Raw genomic sequence first — 18,492 nt, 5'->3', positions numbered from 1 at the left:
ACAACCACCGTGCAAAAATGTAGTCTACTACGATTTCGAAACTTATGTAGATTCAGACGGTTTACACAAACCTTTTCTCATCTGTTGCGAATCAAATAGACTGGCGAAGCATTGGTATGGCACAGATTGTGTTGATGAATTTCTCAGATTTTTCCGAAGGCCTCGGTTTAAACAAACTACGTTTGTTGCACATAATGCGAGAGGTTTTGATTCATACATACTGATAAGGAGAATGCTTGAATTAGGTCTCAAACTTGACATTCTGATGCAAGGGAGTAAAGTTCTATCATTTGTCGATTTAGACAAAATCTCGATTCATAGACTCTCTCTCATTCTTGACGATGCCTCTAAGTGCAATGCCTAAGGCCCTGGGGTTTGAAGACAAATCAAAGGGTTACTTCCCACACAAATTCAGCTCTTTAGAGCATCTAAACTATGTAGGGTCTCACCCTGACCCCACGTACTACGGCACCGATCGAATGTCACCCTCCCAACGATCAAAGTTTGACGAGTGGTATGCCAAAGAAGCTAACAATGTGTTTGATTTTGCTAAACAGGCAATAGCCTACTGTGAGAATGATGTTGATCTCCTAATGCAAGGGTGTGAAAAATTCAGGAGTGAGTTTTTTGAGGCCACCGGAACAGATCCATTCAATGCGGTAACAATTGCGTCGGCGTGCATGAAAGTTTTTCGAGCTAATTTTCTAACCCCTCAAACACTAGCCATTACACCATCAGACAACTATATGCGTCAGCACAAAGGGTTATTCAGTACATGCAATGGATTATGCACAGCCAAAATATCCAAATTAGACATGCATTGAACGGTGGTGAAGTTAGGATAGACAACTACTTTGTAGATGGTTATTGTGAAATCGGGGGCGTGAAAATAGTGTTTGAGTATTTTGGTTGTTATCACCACGGCTGCGCAGAATGCTTCGACCTCTCTAAAATATGCCCGACAACCAAACGCCCTTTTCAGGAGAGGTTTGATAAAACACAAAAGAAAATTCAGGATCTACAGCTTAGACAGGATGTGTACCTTGTAATCATGTGGGAGCATGAATGGTTGCAAATGAAAAAGACGGACATAGAGGTGAAGGAATTCCTTAAAAAAAACAAATTTCCTACACCGCTCAAACCGAGGCAGGCTCTTTTTGGGGGCCGAACAAACACATTCGTTTTAAGATACACGGCAGGGCCGAACGAGCGTGTGTTGTATGTTGATGTGACATCATTATATCCTTTCATCAACAGTACAGGTACATACGCCATCGGTCATCCAATGATTATCCACGGTGATTTTAAAGACCCTAGATCGTATTTCGGTTGCATCAGCGCCACAGTCAACCCACCCCGTGGTTTGTATTTTCCTGTTCTACCGTTCAAAACAGCTAAAGGTAAACTTGTCTTCACACTGTGCCGCACATGCGCCGAGTGTAACAACCAGCAGACGGCTTGTACACATAGTGATGAGCAAAGATCGTTAACAGGTGTTTGGACAACCCCTGAATTTGTTAAGGCACTTGATCTCGGGTACACGGTTGCAGAAATTACAGAAGTGTGGCATTACACAAGAACGAGCGACACAATTTCCCGTGATTACATGCGAACATTTTTAAAAGGTAAACAATAATCTTCAGGTTATCCGGCTCACGTGGTCAACCAGGCTGACAGAGAAAGATACATACAAGGGTATGCCATTCATCAGGGTATCCAACTCGATCCTTCCAAAATTGCTGTAAACCCTGGCAAAAGGCAAGTGTCAAAACTCTGTCTTAACAATCTGTGGGGAAAACTCGCGCAACGTGACAACATGACAAACACAAAAATTGTGACAAAATCAGAGGATTTTTTTGAACTTTTGTTTTCAGGTCTGTACAATGTGAAATTCTTCCATTTTATCAATGAGAAGCTCTCAATTGTACAGTATTGTATCAACATAAACAATGAGATCCCCCGCCTCAAAAACATCAAACGTGGCTGCAGCGTGTTTCACCACAGCCTATGCACGCCTAAAAATGTACAGCTATTTAGAAATTTTACAGAGGCGTGTCCTTTACACAGATACAGACAGCCTCGTGTACACTGTGAAGCCAGGTGAAAGTGTTATCCCTCTAGGGGATTATCTGGGTGATTTGAACGACAGCATTTTAGAATTTGTCTCAGCCGGCCCCAAAACATATGCTTATAAAACACGAGGGTCATCTCAGACGGTCATGAAGGTAAAGGGTATCACACAAAGTCATGAAAGCGGTCAGAGCATCAATCTCGATAGCATGCTCAGTTTGGTTCAAGGGTACATCGATACAGCAGGTGCAACCTCAGATGTGCTTTACGCTCCCCAACATAATATCGTTCGCGATAAGAGAGGGTTTCATCTCAGAAACGTCATTTTCCAAGCGGCTTCGTGTGGTGTACGATAAAAGAAGGCTGCTAGAGCGAGGCACCACTGAACCGTTTGGCTACTGATATCCATACGTGTGTCTGTGTGTGGAAATGGCTTTTAATCAGATCGAATTCGACCCCAGATTAGAACTTCCTTTTTCATCTCTAGTAGCAGGGCCTTCAGGTTGTGGCAAGACTTTCTTTGTAAAAAATGTATTGCAAAATCCTGAACATGTTCTGAGAAAAAAAACCTGATAATATTGTCTGGGTTTATACTTCATATTAGCCAATGTACGATGAGCTCAAAAACCTGAATAAAGACATTGTTTTTATCAAGGGGCTGCCTGAATCTTTTGATGACGAGAAGCTGTTCCCGCCACAGCAGCACCATCTGCTGATTTTGGATGACGTCATCTTCCAAGCTTCGGATAACCCTGAAGTGGTCCGAATATTCACCCAATATAGACATCATAAAAATTTAAGCGTTATAATGCTAACGCAGAATGTATTCCATCAGGGCAAATTTAGCCGTACTATTAGTTTAAACAGTAATTATTTGATTTTGTTCAAAACCCCCCGCGATAAACTGCAGGTGAGTGTCCTGGCGAATCAAATTTCTCCCAGCAACCGGAAGTTTTTCCTGGAATGCTTTGAAGATGCTACAAGAGAGCCGCATGGGTATTTACTGGTAGATTTGACACCTTCATGCCCAGAACAATATAGACTACGTACAGGTGTACTACATAACCAGTCGTTTATATAACCAAACAATAAAACGATGACAAAGCTTTTAAAAACAAACGCACCGTTACTCAAATCTCTGTTTACATCCAAACCGGCCAAACGTAAGCATTTGCTACTCAGAGGCCCCAGTAGTTTGGTGAAAGCATTATGTGAGATTGCTCTAAATCTTCTTAAAGGACATGTACCCTTAAAATCAAAACTTTACAAGAGACTTAAAAAGCAAAAGAAAAATATCCGCTTTTTGGCTGATAAGAAAAATACTTTGAAGAAGAAAAGAGCTGTGTTAATTCAGAAAGGTGGTTTTATATTGCCGTTACTGGCCGCTTTCGCACCTGTTCTCGGGAGTGTCATTAGTGGCTTTATGAACAAAGCATAAAATGAGTTTGAAAACTGCTCAGAAAATGTTCCTGATTCCACCTTATCAGCTCGAGAGGCTGAATCGACCCGCTCCGACCATCCGTGATACAGCAGAGCATTCTTTGGATGAAGAGATGAAACAGGTTTTGGATAATAAAAATTTAAATCAATATGAAAAGATCAAAATTTCTCAGACCTTAATGCAACGTTACTTGGGGTTGGTCAAACAAAAAGACTCCGAGCAAATTCCTATTACGATTCGCAACGAAGCCAACGAGAGGGGTGAAATAAAGACCGCTGATGAGACCGCAATTGATGTGACAGGTAGACGCTATGAGGATATACTTGACGCCATAGGTCCACGTTTCCGACGCAATGCCAACTATGTGCTGAAAAGACTGTCGGCAGAAGATGTAAGCTGGACGCCGTTAAGTGAATTTGTTTTTAGAGGAAAAACTATCAAAGGCTCCCATATGAGCGATCTGTTGAGACATTTGTGTGCGAGTGGGAAAAAAATCAACGAGAAACCGGTAGGATGGAGTGAATTTCTTCGAACGCTAGCCCGGTTAAACTTACCGGAAGCAAGCATCTCCAAGCCCTTGGCTCGCGCAGATTTTAAACGTTTAAAATACGCTACAGGTGAAGATGGGGATGTTTCTTATGTAGAAGATGTAAACATGATGAATTAAAAAAAAAGAAAGAGGACATCGCCGGTAGTAAAATGGGTTGGTTATTAGATGATACTCTATTGTTGTTAGTGAAAAAAAACGCATGACTCTGTAACTCTCTTTAACAATGTTTATTGAATAAAAGAGATTTTATAAAACATTAACATGGTTTCAGACAATGACATTTTTTAAATTTATGCAATGAACATGATGTTTGCCCGCCGCACATCCGGTCTGGTCTCCGACATGTTTTGACAAACTCTCTAACCATGGCGTCGTTATGGAGAGGATCGGAATTGTAATGAGTCAGCACTTCACAATAGGTGAGCCCCCATCCGCGTTGGCTTAAATAATACACACAATGTTGACCGCAGGTGTCTGTGAGCTCGTGTTGCAACTGCCCGTTCTGATATTCGACCCGTTTAGAATGCTTCTTCAAAAATGTGTATATACTCGCCGGGTAGTACGGGCTGTCCGGTGGCAGACCAAAAGGATCAAAGAATGTGGCCGAACCGTTCGCTTCTAAAGTCAAAGCGAGCCAGTGCTCTCCGGGTAAATGTCTTGGATGCGTGTTGACGATGTAATATAAAATATCTGTCTTGCGTCTTCACCGCTTTTTCCTGACAACTGGCCTGAGACCGGTGGAGCGCCTTTTTCTTTTAACGCTCCTTTTTCTCCGCCCCCCAGGTTGCAATCGCCCACGTGACAATACAGCTAGCCCGGAACCTTCTTGCTCGGGGCCTTGTTTCTGGTGGATTCTTTGAATGACGCGCCCCGCTACATCCGTTGCTATGTTTTTAGCGGCGGCTTGAAGATGCGGCTTCGCCAAGTTAAACCCGTTTTTGAACATAGGCATCACGAAACGAAATAATTTTGCAAAAATAGACCCTAGGCCACGCCCGTACTGAACTGGCGAACCTGCAAAACCTTGAAACGCGCCCCCCCCTAGTGTTTCATAGTAATCAACAAAACGATACAAGTCAGGGTGCATTGACGATGACGTCATATTTTATTTATTTATTTATTTTTTTAAATTTATTATTATTTCGATCTAAAATGCAGAGTGAGAATGACCTTCCCGTATTTGAAATCTATCGGGTTGTTCTGGTCTGTTCGCAGGTAAACTGAAATGGTTTCAATGTGGCTTCTGCACACAGCTAAATAGTATACCGGGTTAAAAGTTTTGTTTACAATTTCACCATAATTACCTTCAAGAGGTAAAGTTCTAAGCATAGGCGCGTACGCGTCACCAGCTGTTTGATGATGTATTATGTCTGTGTAGATGAACATAAAATAAGATCCAGCCCGTCTGTCGGCAGGATGTTGTGCGTTTACGCCTTCCGGTTTGAGTGACAGCCAATGCTCGGGGGTCATTCCGACAATGTACGCCAGGGGGCTCTTGAACATAATTCTCAATCCTTCTTCACCCGAAAACATGAACCTCTGTTTGTGTTGATCAAATTGGACGTCAATCTTTTTGTTACTCGCTTTAGTTAATAGAGTTTGAATGTCCAAAGCTAACGAGTCATGATTTTGATAAACACCTCCTTTTATTTTAAGCATATGTCGAGTTTCTGAGTCGTCTTGAAACGTATCACCTCTAGGGGGCGGATTTTTAGGCTGTTTTAAATAGAAGTTCCGTTTTTTCTCAGGAATGGTGGGTATTGAGTTGATGTATGAAATCTCACATAAACCGACCTCCCACGAACCTTTTAGATCGATATGTTGAGCTAGTTCGGTTTTAAATTCTGTGAGTGTGTTTGAGCTAAAAAGGTGTATACTGGCATTTGACGCTAATGTGACGTAGAATTCTCTCTGGTGTTCACCCATCTTGTAATTTCCACAGAATGGCCGTTTTAGAGATCGTCAGATGTTTTTAATACTCTTTGTGGGTACCCAACTGTCGAATTTGGCTGGCCAGCCTACCCAGTGTACGAGGGACTCGCGTTTACCTGCCACAGTACGTGATTTAAGAATTTTCTGTATGCGGAAATTTTTTATTTTTTTTATTTTTACTTTTTGTAATTCCTCTTCGTAAAAGCTACCTTCTACAGGCATACCATCCAAGTCCGATATTTTATAGACGGGAGGAACACGGTGGAGACGTTGTCTTATTCTGAAAATTTTATCCGTGTAACTTTGTAAATAACCTTTTTCAAAATTGCCTTTTATTTTGGAAATTCTCACAGTTTCACCCGGTGTGAACCGGAACTTGTACCCCCGTCGGAAAGGATTTTTGGCGTACAGGTTGGTGAAAACGGTATCCTTATTCCCTTCGTTTACAGCGTTCGGTGTCATTTTTATACTGCTGTGAAAACTGTCGTTATAACTGACAATAAAATCCTGAATTACATCCACGTATCGTTGTGTGTTCTTAGCTGTGAAATACCTCCACATGCGCGTTTTTAACGTTTTGTTGAATCTTTCGATCGTTTGCGCTTTAGTGTCCGAGGCGGTGGAAAAATGTGTAATATTGTGCTTTCTCATTAATTTCTGTAAATGTTTGTTAAAAAACTCCACCCCTTTATCTGTTTGAAGGCGTAATGGTGAACTGCTAACTGTCAGGATATCTTCAAATGCTTTGGTGACCTGTGTAGCAGTTTTAGCTTTCAAAACACGTACATATGCACGTTTCGAGAAGATATAGATTACGGTTAGTAAATATTTATATCCATCGTTGTAGTGATTGCATATCGCACAAATCTGCTTGGAATTGTCTCATAGGACCTCGAACAAAAACTTTATTTCTAGGAAAAGTTATTCTGGCTGGTTTGTGTAAAGTGTACGCGTCCTGATCGGATAAAAAAACTTTTACTTTTCTAATGTTAGTGTTTTTACAGGTAATAATCGCTTCTCTGTGCAGATGTCTCTCACCCCCAAAACTAGCTGGATTCTTAGCACAATAATAGAGTCTCTGAAGACACCTGTCGCCACCCATTGTTAGGTAAGTTCTGATGGATATCAGATTGTGACGCTGTTAATAAAACAAACAGGTATGATATCTCGCGATTTTGAATAAACACAGAGTCACTTTTACGGTCACAATAGTTTATTACAGAAAAAATCAAACTACTTCTTAAAAAAACATTACTAATAAACAGAAACAAGTGTAAAACATGGTAAAAAATTTTTTTTCTATAAATCCTAAGGTTTGACATAACGCATGAATTTACCGAGCTTTTCAGCCTCGTCGGCGCACTTAATGGTGATGAGCAATTCGGAGACCACGGCTGGAGCTTTGTCCTCGGTGAAAGTGGACACCAGCACCTCGGTTACGTCCATAAAGTTCTTATCTTGCACCTTGTTTTTTGACACCTTTATGTTACCGCGGCGGTTCACCAGAGCCTTAACAAACCTTTTGAAGTTTTCCTTGGACAGGTCTTCCAGCGCGTCCATCACGAGCCCCTTTTTAGTGGGCATTATTTCAAATTTTTAGCGGGGGGTTAAGTCGAGGTTAGTAAACGCGCGAGATGAGAGGTCCGAACGCACTGCTGCTTTGGGCGGACTTTCGCTTTCGATTTGGCTTTTTTTTTCCTCTGTGTAGGCGTGTCTCTCCCCCAAAACTAGCAGGATTCTTAGCACAATAATAGAGTCTCTGAAGACATCTCTCGCCATTGAATAAACACAGAGAAACGGTCACAATAGTTTATTACAGAAAAAAATCAAACTACTTCTTAAAAAAACATTACTAATAAACAGAAACAAGTGTAAAACATGGTAAAAAAATGTTTTTCTATAAATCCTAAGGTTTAACATAACGCATTAATGAAGATAACATAGATGGTGTTACTTTGGACCCTATTAGAGTTTTAAACTTCTTTAGCTGCCCCCCTGTTAAATCTAAAAGTGCTGTTAGGAAAGTCATCAATTGGCTCCACATTTTTTTCACAAAACCTCCCATTGTGTTTTTCCAAACGTTCTAAATAATAGAGCGACTTCGTTGCTAGTCAGAACAGTGTCACCCGCTTCTTGTTTTATCGCACGGAGTCGTGTGAAGATCTTGCCTTCATGAGCTAGGTCATGTAGAATGGCAGAAACAGAATTGCGAATGTTTATAAGCGATGCAGAGGTTTTAAAATAGAAAAACATTGTCGACAACGTGTGGAGGAAGTCAGCATTGCACAGCTCAGCCGTCACTGCTTCGTAATTCGCATATAAATAAAAGTTTCGATCCTCAACATACAGGCACGTATGGTGCATTTGGCTAAGATCATCAAGAGCACATCCGTCACACTTAGATTTAGCATGCTTCATTAAGGCATCATACAAAAGATGAACCACCATCAGCTTCAGGCGTGTGTAGTCTTCAATCACCAACCATTTAAGAGGCTCTATCGTCATATTATACTCTGTGTCCTGCTGTGTGTTGATTCTCACAGGCGTCGAGGTCATCGGTGGAACGGCCCCAAACTCAAGGACCATCGTGTCGTCAGCTTCCGTGTCCTGCTGTGTGTTGATTCTCACAGGTGTCGAGGTCATCGGAGTGTCAACGATCGTGTCGTCAGCCTCCTCAAAATCACAGGGTACCTCTGCTTCTGTCTCTCTGAGTAAGACTCTAATGTCGGCAGCAGACAAGCATGGCAAATCCATACCATTTTCAGGATAGCGTGCGCAGGTGTCATCAAACAATTCGATGGCTCGTGACGAGGACCACGGTTCATGCTGCTCCTCCTGCTGTTGCTGCCCCGAGGTTTCAGGGGTTTCAAACACGTCAAAAGTTGATGGCAAAGCTCCATAGAGAGAATCGGGTTGCAGATCGTCGAGGCAGATCGGTGACATGCATTCGCTCGGGTCGGGTGTAGGTAGTGGAAGAATCTCAAACCTTTCCACCCATGTCTCAGGCCCCGCTGGCGTCGGTCGTGGCGATGCTACGAAAGCTGTGTTCCCATCGTCAGCAGCATCTGACTCTGCATCAGAGTTGTCAGGGCTTGACCAGAACGTGATGCCCATAGGTGCAAAACGTGGTAAAAGTCTTCTGGCAAGCATTTTTTGGGCCATCTTCTTTCTCTTGTGCGTGCGTGTGTGAAAGAGACGTCTGCAAGCCCGCTCTTATACAATTTAGATAGTTATGCTAATGACTATAACTCCACCTTTTCGGTGACTGCAGGTGAGAAAAAGAGGGGGTAGGAGGAGGACGAACAGTCTAGTGTGTTGAGAAGGGGGGGTAGTTTAAACTTAATTTTTTAGTAAGGGTTAATCTAAAGCCAGTTTACGTTTCACTCCGACGACGTTTGTCCAGACACGGCTTGATAGAAAAAGCCCCGTAATACTCTCCCCATATGCTTGCATCTTTTCATACCACATTGTTAATGGTATATTCAAAATTGTCTGGAAAAGTCCACATTCGCTGTTAAACACTTCAAGTTTTAGAAACATTAGATCGATTAGTTCTCCATCTTCTGCCCCATCAACAGTTTGAGGAGAAACTTTCAGCCGGAAAAAACATCTCCCGCCGGCTGTGATTTTTGAAATCCAAGTTGCATTCAGCTCACCTTCTAACCCGTATTCATTGAGAAATTCAGTCAAAACCTCTGGCAGGAGTTGATTTAAAACACCCCAATCATTTGAGTTCAGAGTACGAAAAGCATGGGCTTGCTCATAGTTGCTGTTGTTTGATCCAGAGCTCTCTTGGTTTCTCATAAAGAAAGACAACTCACCAGTCTCGTAAAAAAATTTAAATCCCCATTGAGTCTCTGGTGTTAGATGCCAGCTCCGCTCAAGTTTTTCTGTAGGCCTTTGTTGCATACGTCTTACATTTGTTTCTTCCTAGGCGCGTCTAGCAAACCGTCAGGGCCTTTACGGCAAAGATGGATACTGACCGGCGTCTCTGCTATCATGATTTGAGCTTCAGGTTTGCAGTTTAACACCACAGCTTTAGCTCTTTTCTAGGAACTATCAGCACGATACTCTCAAGTAAATATATTAACAACAGGTCCGGCCCTTCTCCCAAACCACACCTCTGTGTATCACGTGTTTTTTTTTTTTTTTTTTAAATCAGGATATGTTTTAAACTTAGACAGCCTTCATAAAAAACAGAGGCCTTTGTCTGTCTCCCCCCAAAGTTAAACGGTTCCAGTTGGCCCCAGTAATGCCGACTCCACTATTGTTTGTCAAATTATGCATCAACACCTTGCGACACTTCAATGATTTTCTCAACAAAAAAAAAAAAACCCTTGATCCTCTAAAGTAATGTTTGCCAAATTACATGCGTCTCTCGCTTTCAGATAACTTTGGCTGAGCTATTGTTTCTCAAATTATATGCGACAACACCTTGATTTTTTCTCTTTCAGATAACTTTTGGCACCTGTAATGCCGCCTCTGTCACAAACACCCCCCTCCCTTCCCCTTCTCAACAAAAAGGCTCCCTTCAATCTCGCACGTACGGGCCGGAAGCAAAGCTAGCTCAGAGGGCTTTTAGCAAAGATAGCTCAGGTGCTGCACCTGTCTTGATTCATAAAAATACATGCCCATACATGTTAGAGATTTGCTCACTCCAACTTATTTTGCAAGAACGAAACAGGAGACAAGCAAGTTCTTTTTGACACCTGCAGGTGGAGAGTCCATTCGTCGCTGTCTGAACAGCGATTATCGAATGAAGTCTAAAAGTCTCCTCCCTGCAAGGGCATATTTATTAGGAGGAACAGAGTGGGGGTGAGTGGACAGGTTTGGTGAACCCCCGGCCTCTGATAAGATCAGAGCAGGGGGTGTTTTACACTATTGTGGGAAACAGACTCTGCATTGTGAGGGCCAGACGTGATTGATTTAATTATTACATTGTGAGGGCCAGACGTGATTGATTTAATCATTACATTGTGAGGGCAAGACAGGATTGATTTAATCATTACAGTCTACATTCCAACATAATCATAGGATCAAACTAACCTGAAAACCCTAACATCTCCCTCCTGATTTATCATATGATTATGTCACCCCAAACAACAAAGACAAGCAAGGAGGAAAAAAAACAAAACCACATATATATATATATATATATATATATATATATATATATATATATACGTATAATGAAGAAAGTAGAATGGTAAAAATAAAAACAACAAACAATGATAGCAACACTTTCCAGTGAAGATGAGGCATTACCTCAATACCCCAGATCAAACTTATTGTGTAAGCGAAAAACCTGCTGGCCAGATGTCATTAGCAGGAAAATTCTTACACGGCCCCGTTGCCACAGGCGACCAGAATGCTATCAATGAAAAAGAAAAACACAGAAACAGTACATCTGAGGGAAGAGCGCAAGGACAACTTTGTCTCCGACGGACCATACTTTATGGTCATCTGGAACGTTCGCACCCCAGACAGGGTCATGAGGGTCAAAGGTTGCATCTGCTCTGCGTCGAGTCCAGAAGAGTTGTGTGCTCCTGTCAGCTGATGATGTCATATCCTGTAGGTGTGGTCTGTCACCCACACTGGTGCACACACTCCTGTCCAGTTGGCGGGCAGCATCGGATAAACCACCTGAAATGGCTCTCTTATCTTGACACTCATCGGTGATGTCCAGAGCTCCCATCCAGTTTCCTCCTGGAGAGCAGTCGTTGTTAATGCAGACGTGGGTCTTGTTACCTTGGATGTAACATGTGTAATTCACTCCAGCTGGTCTCTCTGTGTAGGCCACTTGTGGTATTGTTTGTCCTTTAACAGTCACATTGAGATTTGCCCAGAAGTGTTCATCATAGGCACCGTGTTTCGCTTCAGTGACATTCATTGCTCTGGCCTCCAAGCGAACTTGCGTGGAGGAAGGCGGGAGTTTCGAACACACATAGCACGCCTCCTGTGTGTGAGCTCTCACAGTGAACCTGAGGGTTGTCCACCTGTGAGGGGGAGAGATCAGGCGGCAGTAAATTTGCATTGGACACATCTTTCAGTTTGAGCGTCCTGATTAGATAATCTGCCCAGGACTGCTCTTCATCTGTTGCTTGCAACTCTCGTAGTCAATTGTAGTGCCCATTTAACTGGCAAATAGGAGGTTTTTTTTTTTTTTTTTTGAAACAAGCTCTACAAAAAAAAATGTTTGTTTTGAAAATATTTTGAATATGAATCAAATCCATATGTTGTATAAAGCTGACTGACCTGCCCCACTATCCCTCCTCTTGAGCCATGTGACGCGCACCATGGCTCAATATTGCAGCCCATTTGCATAGGTTCTTTGGTAGGGTAGGTCATTTATAGATGCCATTCTCTAATCATGCCCCTGTTTTGACAACTAGCTTAGCAAGTAAATGGATGGCCTCCCCGAATGGGGAGCGACTCAGCTAGCAAATGATTAGACATTTTCACTTTGTTGTAGTTTGTTTAGTTACTTTTCAATCGTTTTCTCATTGTTTATCACAAGAATCTTAGAAATTTGAATACAAATCAAAACGTATGTTTTATTTTACTCAATTGTATGATTTAGAGAATCCATATGTAGTAAAGTTTTGTAGTACTACATATGATTTCATCATCATTTAGTTTGACTTTCTTTCCAAAACGCTTCTTAATTTCTCAGTTCACACATCTTCTACATGTGTTACTGGTTCTCCATTTTTTTCTAGTTAATTATCAATCCAAAAGCTACGTGTTTCTTTCTATCACTCTTTCATCAAAGTCGCTCTAATTTTCCATAGTAGTCGCCAACGACTTCAACCATTCAACCTTTCATTCAGGCAATCATTCATCAATGCTCATCATATGTGTTTCACACAGTCTCCAAAAAGGAGTCTTCCTATCACATCGGTCCCAATTCATCCAAGCTCACCACACAACACTCATATATCACTTTCAACTCAGGTTTCCTGGTAGAACAATCCACCAATTCAAAAAAAAAACTCAACTAAAACAAACAATTGGCAAATTAATCTGAATTTTTCTTTGTTTTTAAATTTGAAGAACTCAATCGCTCAGATTTAGCTTGCAATTAGAATTTTGCATAATCTTATAACACAACCAATCAATTATTCCTATTAAATGTAGCATTGCAAAATCTTAAATTCACAATTTAGCTTCTTCCAATTCCTGAAAGCATGTTCTGTCATTTTTTTTTCTTCGAATTTCTCATGTGGGCTCGACACTTTACATGCACTAGTGTGGATTAGTTTCTGCTTGCAAACAGATTTCTCTCTTTTTCCTCTCATTTTTATCTTTCAAAATCATTTCTGTTCTGCTGTGCAAATTGGATAGACCACAGTCTAGCAAAAATTTTTTTATACTAAAACTTTAGCCAATGTTCATCATTTTAACATACGCACACACATGCACAGCTCTCGCACGCAAAAGGTAGTTCCCAGCACCAATGATTCGTCACAGGCTGGCCATTTCCTGTGGTCGATCATGAGCTGGTCCCTCCCATGCACACGAGGACAGCACATTCTAATTTTATTTATTTATCTTCTAGAAGCAAGTTGCATTTCTTTACCACTTGAACTCTCAACTTCCTTTCTACTCCATACTTTCTCTTCCACTTTGGCATATATTGCATACAATTAAGAAATCTACTTGCCATGAACTTCTCGTTTTAAAGAAGAGCAGAGCAAGAGATTTACCGTTTTTATTTCCCATATTAATTCTAGTAGTTTTAGGTTATACAATCTCTTTGTCTCAAAAATATTATTATTATTATTATTACTATTATTACTTATTTATTTATTTAACTATTGCTTTGAGGATCCTCAATGCAGGTTTAAATTGACCTTTCAACAAATTACTAGCCTGTTTTATTGCCGTGGATCAACGCTAGAACTGCTTTTTAGTCAATTTATCCTACCAGTCACACACTCAATCACACTAACTCCAGCGCTTTTTTAGGCCTCATGGCTCGGACAAACCAAAGCCGTATCTCATAGCTCGGATAAACCAAAGCCGAATCTCATAGCTCGGACAAACCAAAGCCGAATCTCATAGCTCGGACAAACCAAAGCCGAATCTCATAGCTCGGACAAACCAAAGCCGTATCTCATAGCTCGGACAAACCAAAGCCGTATCTCATAGCTCGGACAAACCAAAGCCGTATCTTTAGCGCTTTAACTTACTTGTCCCCTGGTTCGTTGCACCGCCGGATCCCGTCAATCCACCTCTGTCAGACGAAGGCAGACCTAAGATGCTGGCCCAGCGAAGAATTCTCTTCCCAGGACTTTCTTTTCCAGGTCCTCCTAATGGACGCTGGCTTGTCGACAATGCAGCACGTCCTCCTTCGCCGGTCAGATGGTGGGTATGAGGATCCCGGGTTTCGGCACCAAAATGTTAGAGATTTGCTCACTCCAACTTATTTTGCAAGAACGAAACAGGAGACAAGCAAGTTCTTTTAGACACCTGCAGGTGGAGAGTCCATTCGTCGCTGTCTGAACAGCGATTATCGAATGAAGTCTAAAAGTCTCCTCCCTGCAAGGGCATATTTATTAGGAGGAACAGAGTGGGGGTGAGTGGACAGGTTTGGTGAACCCCCGGCCTCTGATAAGATCAGAGCAGGGGGTGTTTTACACTATTGTGGGAAACAGACTCTGCATTGTGAGGGCCAGACGTGATTGATTTAATTATTACATTGTGAGGGCCAGACGTGATTGATTTAATCATTACATTGTGAGGGCAAGACAGGATTGATTTAATCATTACAGTCTACATTCCAACATAATCATAGGATCAAACTAACCTGAAAACCCTAACAATACATATCCACATCTTAAAAATGGCGCCGTCACGACTGGCGCCATCTTGATGCCCCCAACCCCGCCACAATTCAAAAGAGGGTGATTTATGATACCATAACAAGTCATAAAAAGGTCATAAAACTTCATGACCCCTAACTGATTTGCATATGAATAGACATCAAAGCTTGGCGCATTCTATTATTCTCTGGCGGGAAATTGCCTCGCTCTGGCGGACGCGGCGAATTAAAAAACACCACCTCTCGCACTTAGCGCACACTCTCGCGTTGCTACGCCTCCCGTGGCACTTTAAGCGGCCGAACAGCGGGAGTAACTCTAACTCTCTTGAGGTAGGCTCACTTGGAATTTTTTTAACGGTTCGCGGAGGCGACCGGGACCACCGGGAGGCCGTGAGCGCGTGCCGGGTAGCAGGAAATAGCTCCAAGACGAGCGGATCGGCGTTTTGTAAGCACCGCTGATGAGATCGCGGGGCCGTATTCGACTTCCAGCGGCCGGTGCACTCGCGCACGCCGCCCGGCACCGCCTAAAGGCCATGCGCATGCGCCAAGTGGCCAAAAATAGCCCCGGCCCAGCTGTTCGGCACTTTACAAGCACCGCGGATGAGATCGCGGGGCCGCATTCGACTTCCGGCGGCCGGTGCACTCGCGCACGCCGCCCGGCACCGCCGAAAGGCCGTGTGCATGCGCCAAGTGGCCGAAAATAGCCCCGGCCCAGCGGTTCGGCACTTTACAAGCACCGCGGATGAGATCACGGGGCCGCATTCGACTTCCAGCGGCCGGTGCACTCGCGCACGCCGCCCGGCACCGCCGAAAGGCCGTGCGCATGTGCCAAGTGGCCGAAAATAGCCCCGGCCCAGCGGTTCGGCACTTTACAAGCACCGCGGATGAGATCGCGGGGCGGCATTCGACTTCCGGCGGCCGGCGCGCACGGCGAGCGGCGCCGGTGACCGTCCGGCTCCACCTGGTACCTCGCACGGCTCTCATCTTCCCCCCGCACGGACTTCCGAGCGCTCGGGGAGACGCTCGGAAGCTGCCGGTGCCGCCGTGGCGGGGAATTGCCTCGCTCTGGCGGACGCAGCGAATAAAAACACCACCTCTCGCACTTAGCGCACACTCTCGCGTTGCTACGCCTCCCGTGGCACTTTAAGCGGCCGAACGCCGGGAGTAACTCAAACTCTCTTAAGGTAGGCTCACTTGACATTTTTTTAACGGTTCGCGGAGGCGACCGGGACCACCGGGAGGCCGTGAGCGCGCGCCGGATAGCAGGAAATAGCTCCAAGACGAGCGGATCGGCGTTTTGTAAGCACCGCGGATGAGATCGCGGGGCCGCATTCGACTTCCAGCGGCCGGTGCACTCGCGCACGCCGCCCGGCACCACCGAAAGGCCGTGCGCATGCGCCAAGTGGCCGAAAATAGCCGGGGCCCAGCGGTTCGGCACTTTACAAGCACCGCTGATGAGATCGCGGGGCCGCATTCGACTTCCAGCGGCCGGTGCACTCGCGCACGCCGCCCGGCACCGCCGAAAGGCCGTGTGCATGCGCCAAGTGGCCGAAAATGGCCCCGGCCCAGCGGTTCGGCAATTTACAAGCACCGCGGATGAGATCGCGGGGCTGCATTCGACTTCCAGCGGCCGGTGCGCTCGTGCACGCCGCCCGGCACCGCCGAAAGGCCGTGTGCATGCGCCAAGTGGCCGAAAATAGCCCCGGCCCAGCGGTTCGGCACTTTACAAGCACCGCGGATGAGATCGCGGGGCCGCATTCGACTTCCAGCGGCCGGTGCACTCGCGCACGCCGCCCGGCACCGCCGAAAGGCCGTGCGCATGCGCCAAGTGGCCGAAAATAGCCCCGGCCCAGCGGTTCGGCACTTTACAAGCACCACGGATGAGATCGCGGGGCCGCATTCGACTTCCAGCGACCGGTGCACTCGCGCACGCCGCCCGGCACCGCCGAAAGGCCGTGCGCATGCGCCAAGTGGCCGAAAATAGCCCCGGCCCAGCGATTCGGCGCTTTACAAGCCCCGCGGATGAGATCGCGGGGCCGCATTCGACTTCCAGCGGCCGGTGCACTCGCGCACGCCGCCCGGCAACGCCGAAAGGCCGTGCGCATGCGCCAAGTGGCCGAAAATAGCCCCGGCCCAGCGGTTCGGCACTTTACAAGCACCGCGGATGAGATCGCGGGGCCGCATTCGACTTCCGGCGGCCGGCGCGCACGGCGAGCGGCGCCGGTGACCTTCCGGCTAAACCTGGTACCTCGCACGGCTCTCATCTTCCCCCTGCACGGACTTCCGAGCGCTCGGGGAGACGCTCGGAAGCTGCCGGTGCCGCCGTGGCGGGGAATTGCCTCGCTCTGGCGGACGCGGCGAGTAAAAACACCACCTCTCGCACTTAGCGCACACTCTCGCGTTGCTACGCCTCCCGTGGCACTTTAAGCGGCCGAACGGCGGGAGTAACTCTAACTCTCTTAAGGTAGGCTCACTTGACATTTTTTTAACGGTTCGCGGAGGCGACCGGGACCACCGGGAGGCCGTGAGCGCGCGCCGGGTAGCAGGAAATAGCTCCAAGACGAGCGGATCGGCGTTTTGTAAGCACCGCGGATGAGATCGCGGGGCCGCATTCGACTTCCAGCGGCCGGCGCGCACGGCGAGCGGCGCCGGTGACCGTCCGGCTCCACCTGGTACCTCGCACGCCTCTCATCTTCCCCCCGCACGGTGCTTACAAACAGCCGATCCGCTCGTCTTGGAGCTATTTCCGGCTACCCGGCGCGCGCTCACGGCCTCCCGGTGGTCCCGGTTGCCTCCGCAAACAGTTAAAAAATGTCAAGTTAGAGTTACTCCCGCCGTTCGGCCGCTTAAAGTGCCACGGGAGGCGTAGCAACGCGAGAGTGTGCGCTAAGTGCGAGAGGTGGTGTTTTTACTCGCTGCGTCCGCCAGAGCGAGGCAATTCCCCGCCACGGCGGCACCGGCAGCTTCCGAGCGTCTCCCCGAGCGCTCGGAAGTCCGTGCGGGGGGAAGATGAGAGCCGTGCGAGGTACCAGGTGGAGCCGGACGGTCACCGGCGCCGCTCGCCGTGCGCGCCGGCCGCCGGAAGTCGAATGCGGCCCCGCGATCTCATCCGCGGTGCTTGTAAAGTGCCGAACCGCTGGGCCGGGGCTATTTTCGGCCACTTGGCACATGCGCACGGCCTTTCGGCGGTGCCGGGCGGCGTGCGCGAGTGCACCGGCCGCTGGAAGTCGAATGCGGCCCCGTGATCTCATCCGCGGTGCTTGTAAAGTGCCGAACCGCTGGGCCGGGGCTATTTTCGGCCACTTGGCGCATGCGCACGGCCTTTCGGCGGTGCCGGGCGGCGTGCGCGAGTGCACCGGCCGCTGGAAGTCGAATGCGGCCCCGCGATCTCATCCGCAGTGCTTGTAAAGTGCCGAACCGCTGGGCCGGGGCTATTTTCGGCCACTTGGCGCATGCACACGGCCTTTCGGCGGTGCCGGGCGGCGTGCGCGAGCGCACCGGCCGCTGGAAGTCGAATGCGGCCCCGCGATCTCATCCGCGGTGCTTACAAAACGCCGATCCGCTCGTCTTGGGGCTATTTCCTGCTACCCGGCGCGCGCTCACGGCCTCATGGTGGTCCCGGTCGCCTCCGCGAACCGTTAAAAAAATGTCAAGTGAGCCTACCTTAAGAGAGTT

The 18,492-nt window shown here is 46.3% G+C and overlaps 1 long non-coding RNA gene across 1 annotated transcript in view; it reads left to right on the top strand.

The window, feature by feature from the left end:
* The window catches only part of LOC125974886 (uncharacterized), a 208,981-nt gene extending 205,859 nt beyond the window's left edge, over positions 1-3,122 (top strand). The window contains exon 5 of the long non-coding RNA XR_011087340.1: positions 204-3,122. This is a non-coding gene — a long non-coding RNA (uncharacterized lncRNA). The remainder of the gene's footprint in view (positions 1-203) is intronic.
* Positions 3,123-18,492: the final 15,370 nt, after the last annotated feature.

This window comes from Syngnathus scovelli, chromosome 9, assembly GCF_024217435.2.
Source record: "Syngnathus scovelli strain Florida chromosome 9, RoL_Ssco_1.2, whole genome shotgun sequence".
NCBI lineage: Eukaryota > Metazoa > Chordata > Actinopteri > Syngnathiformes > Syngnathidae > Syngnathus > Syngnathus scovelli.
This window is presented reverse-complemented; position numbering and strand designations above follow the sequence as displayed.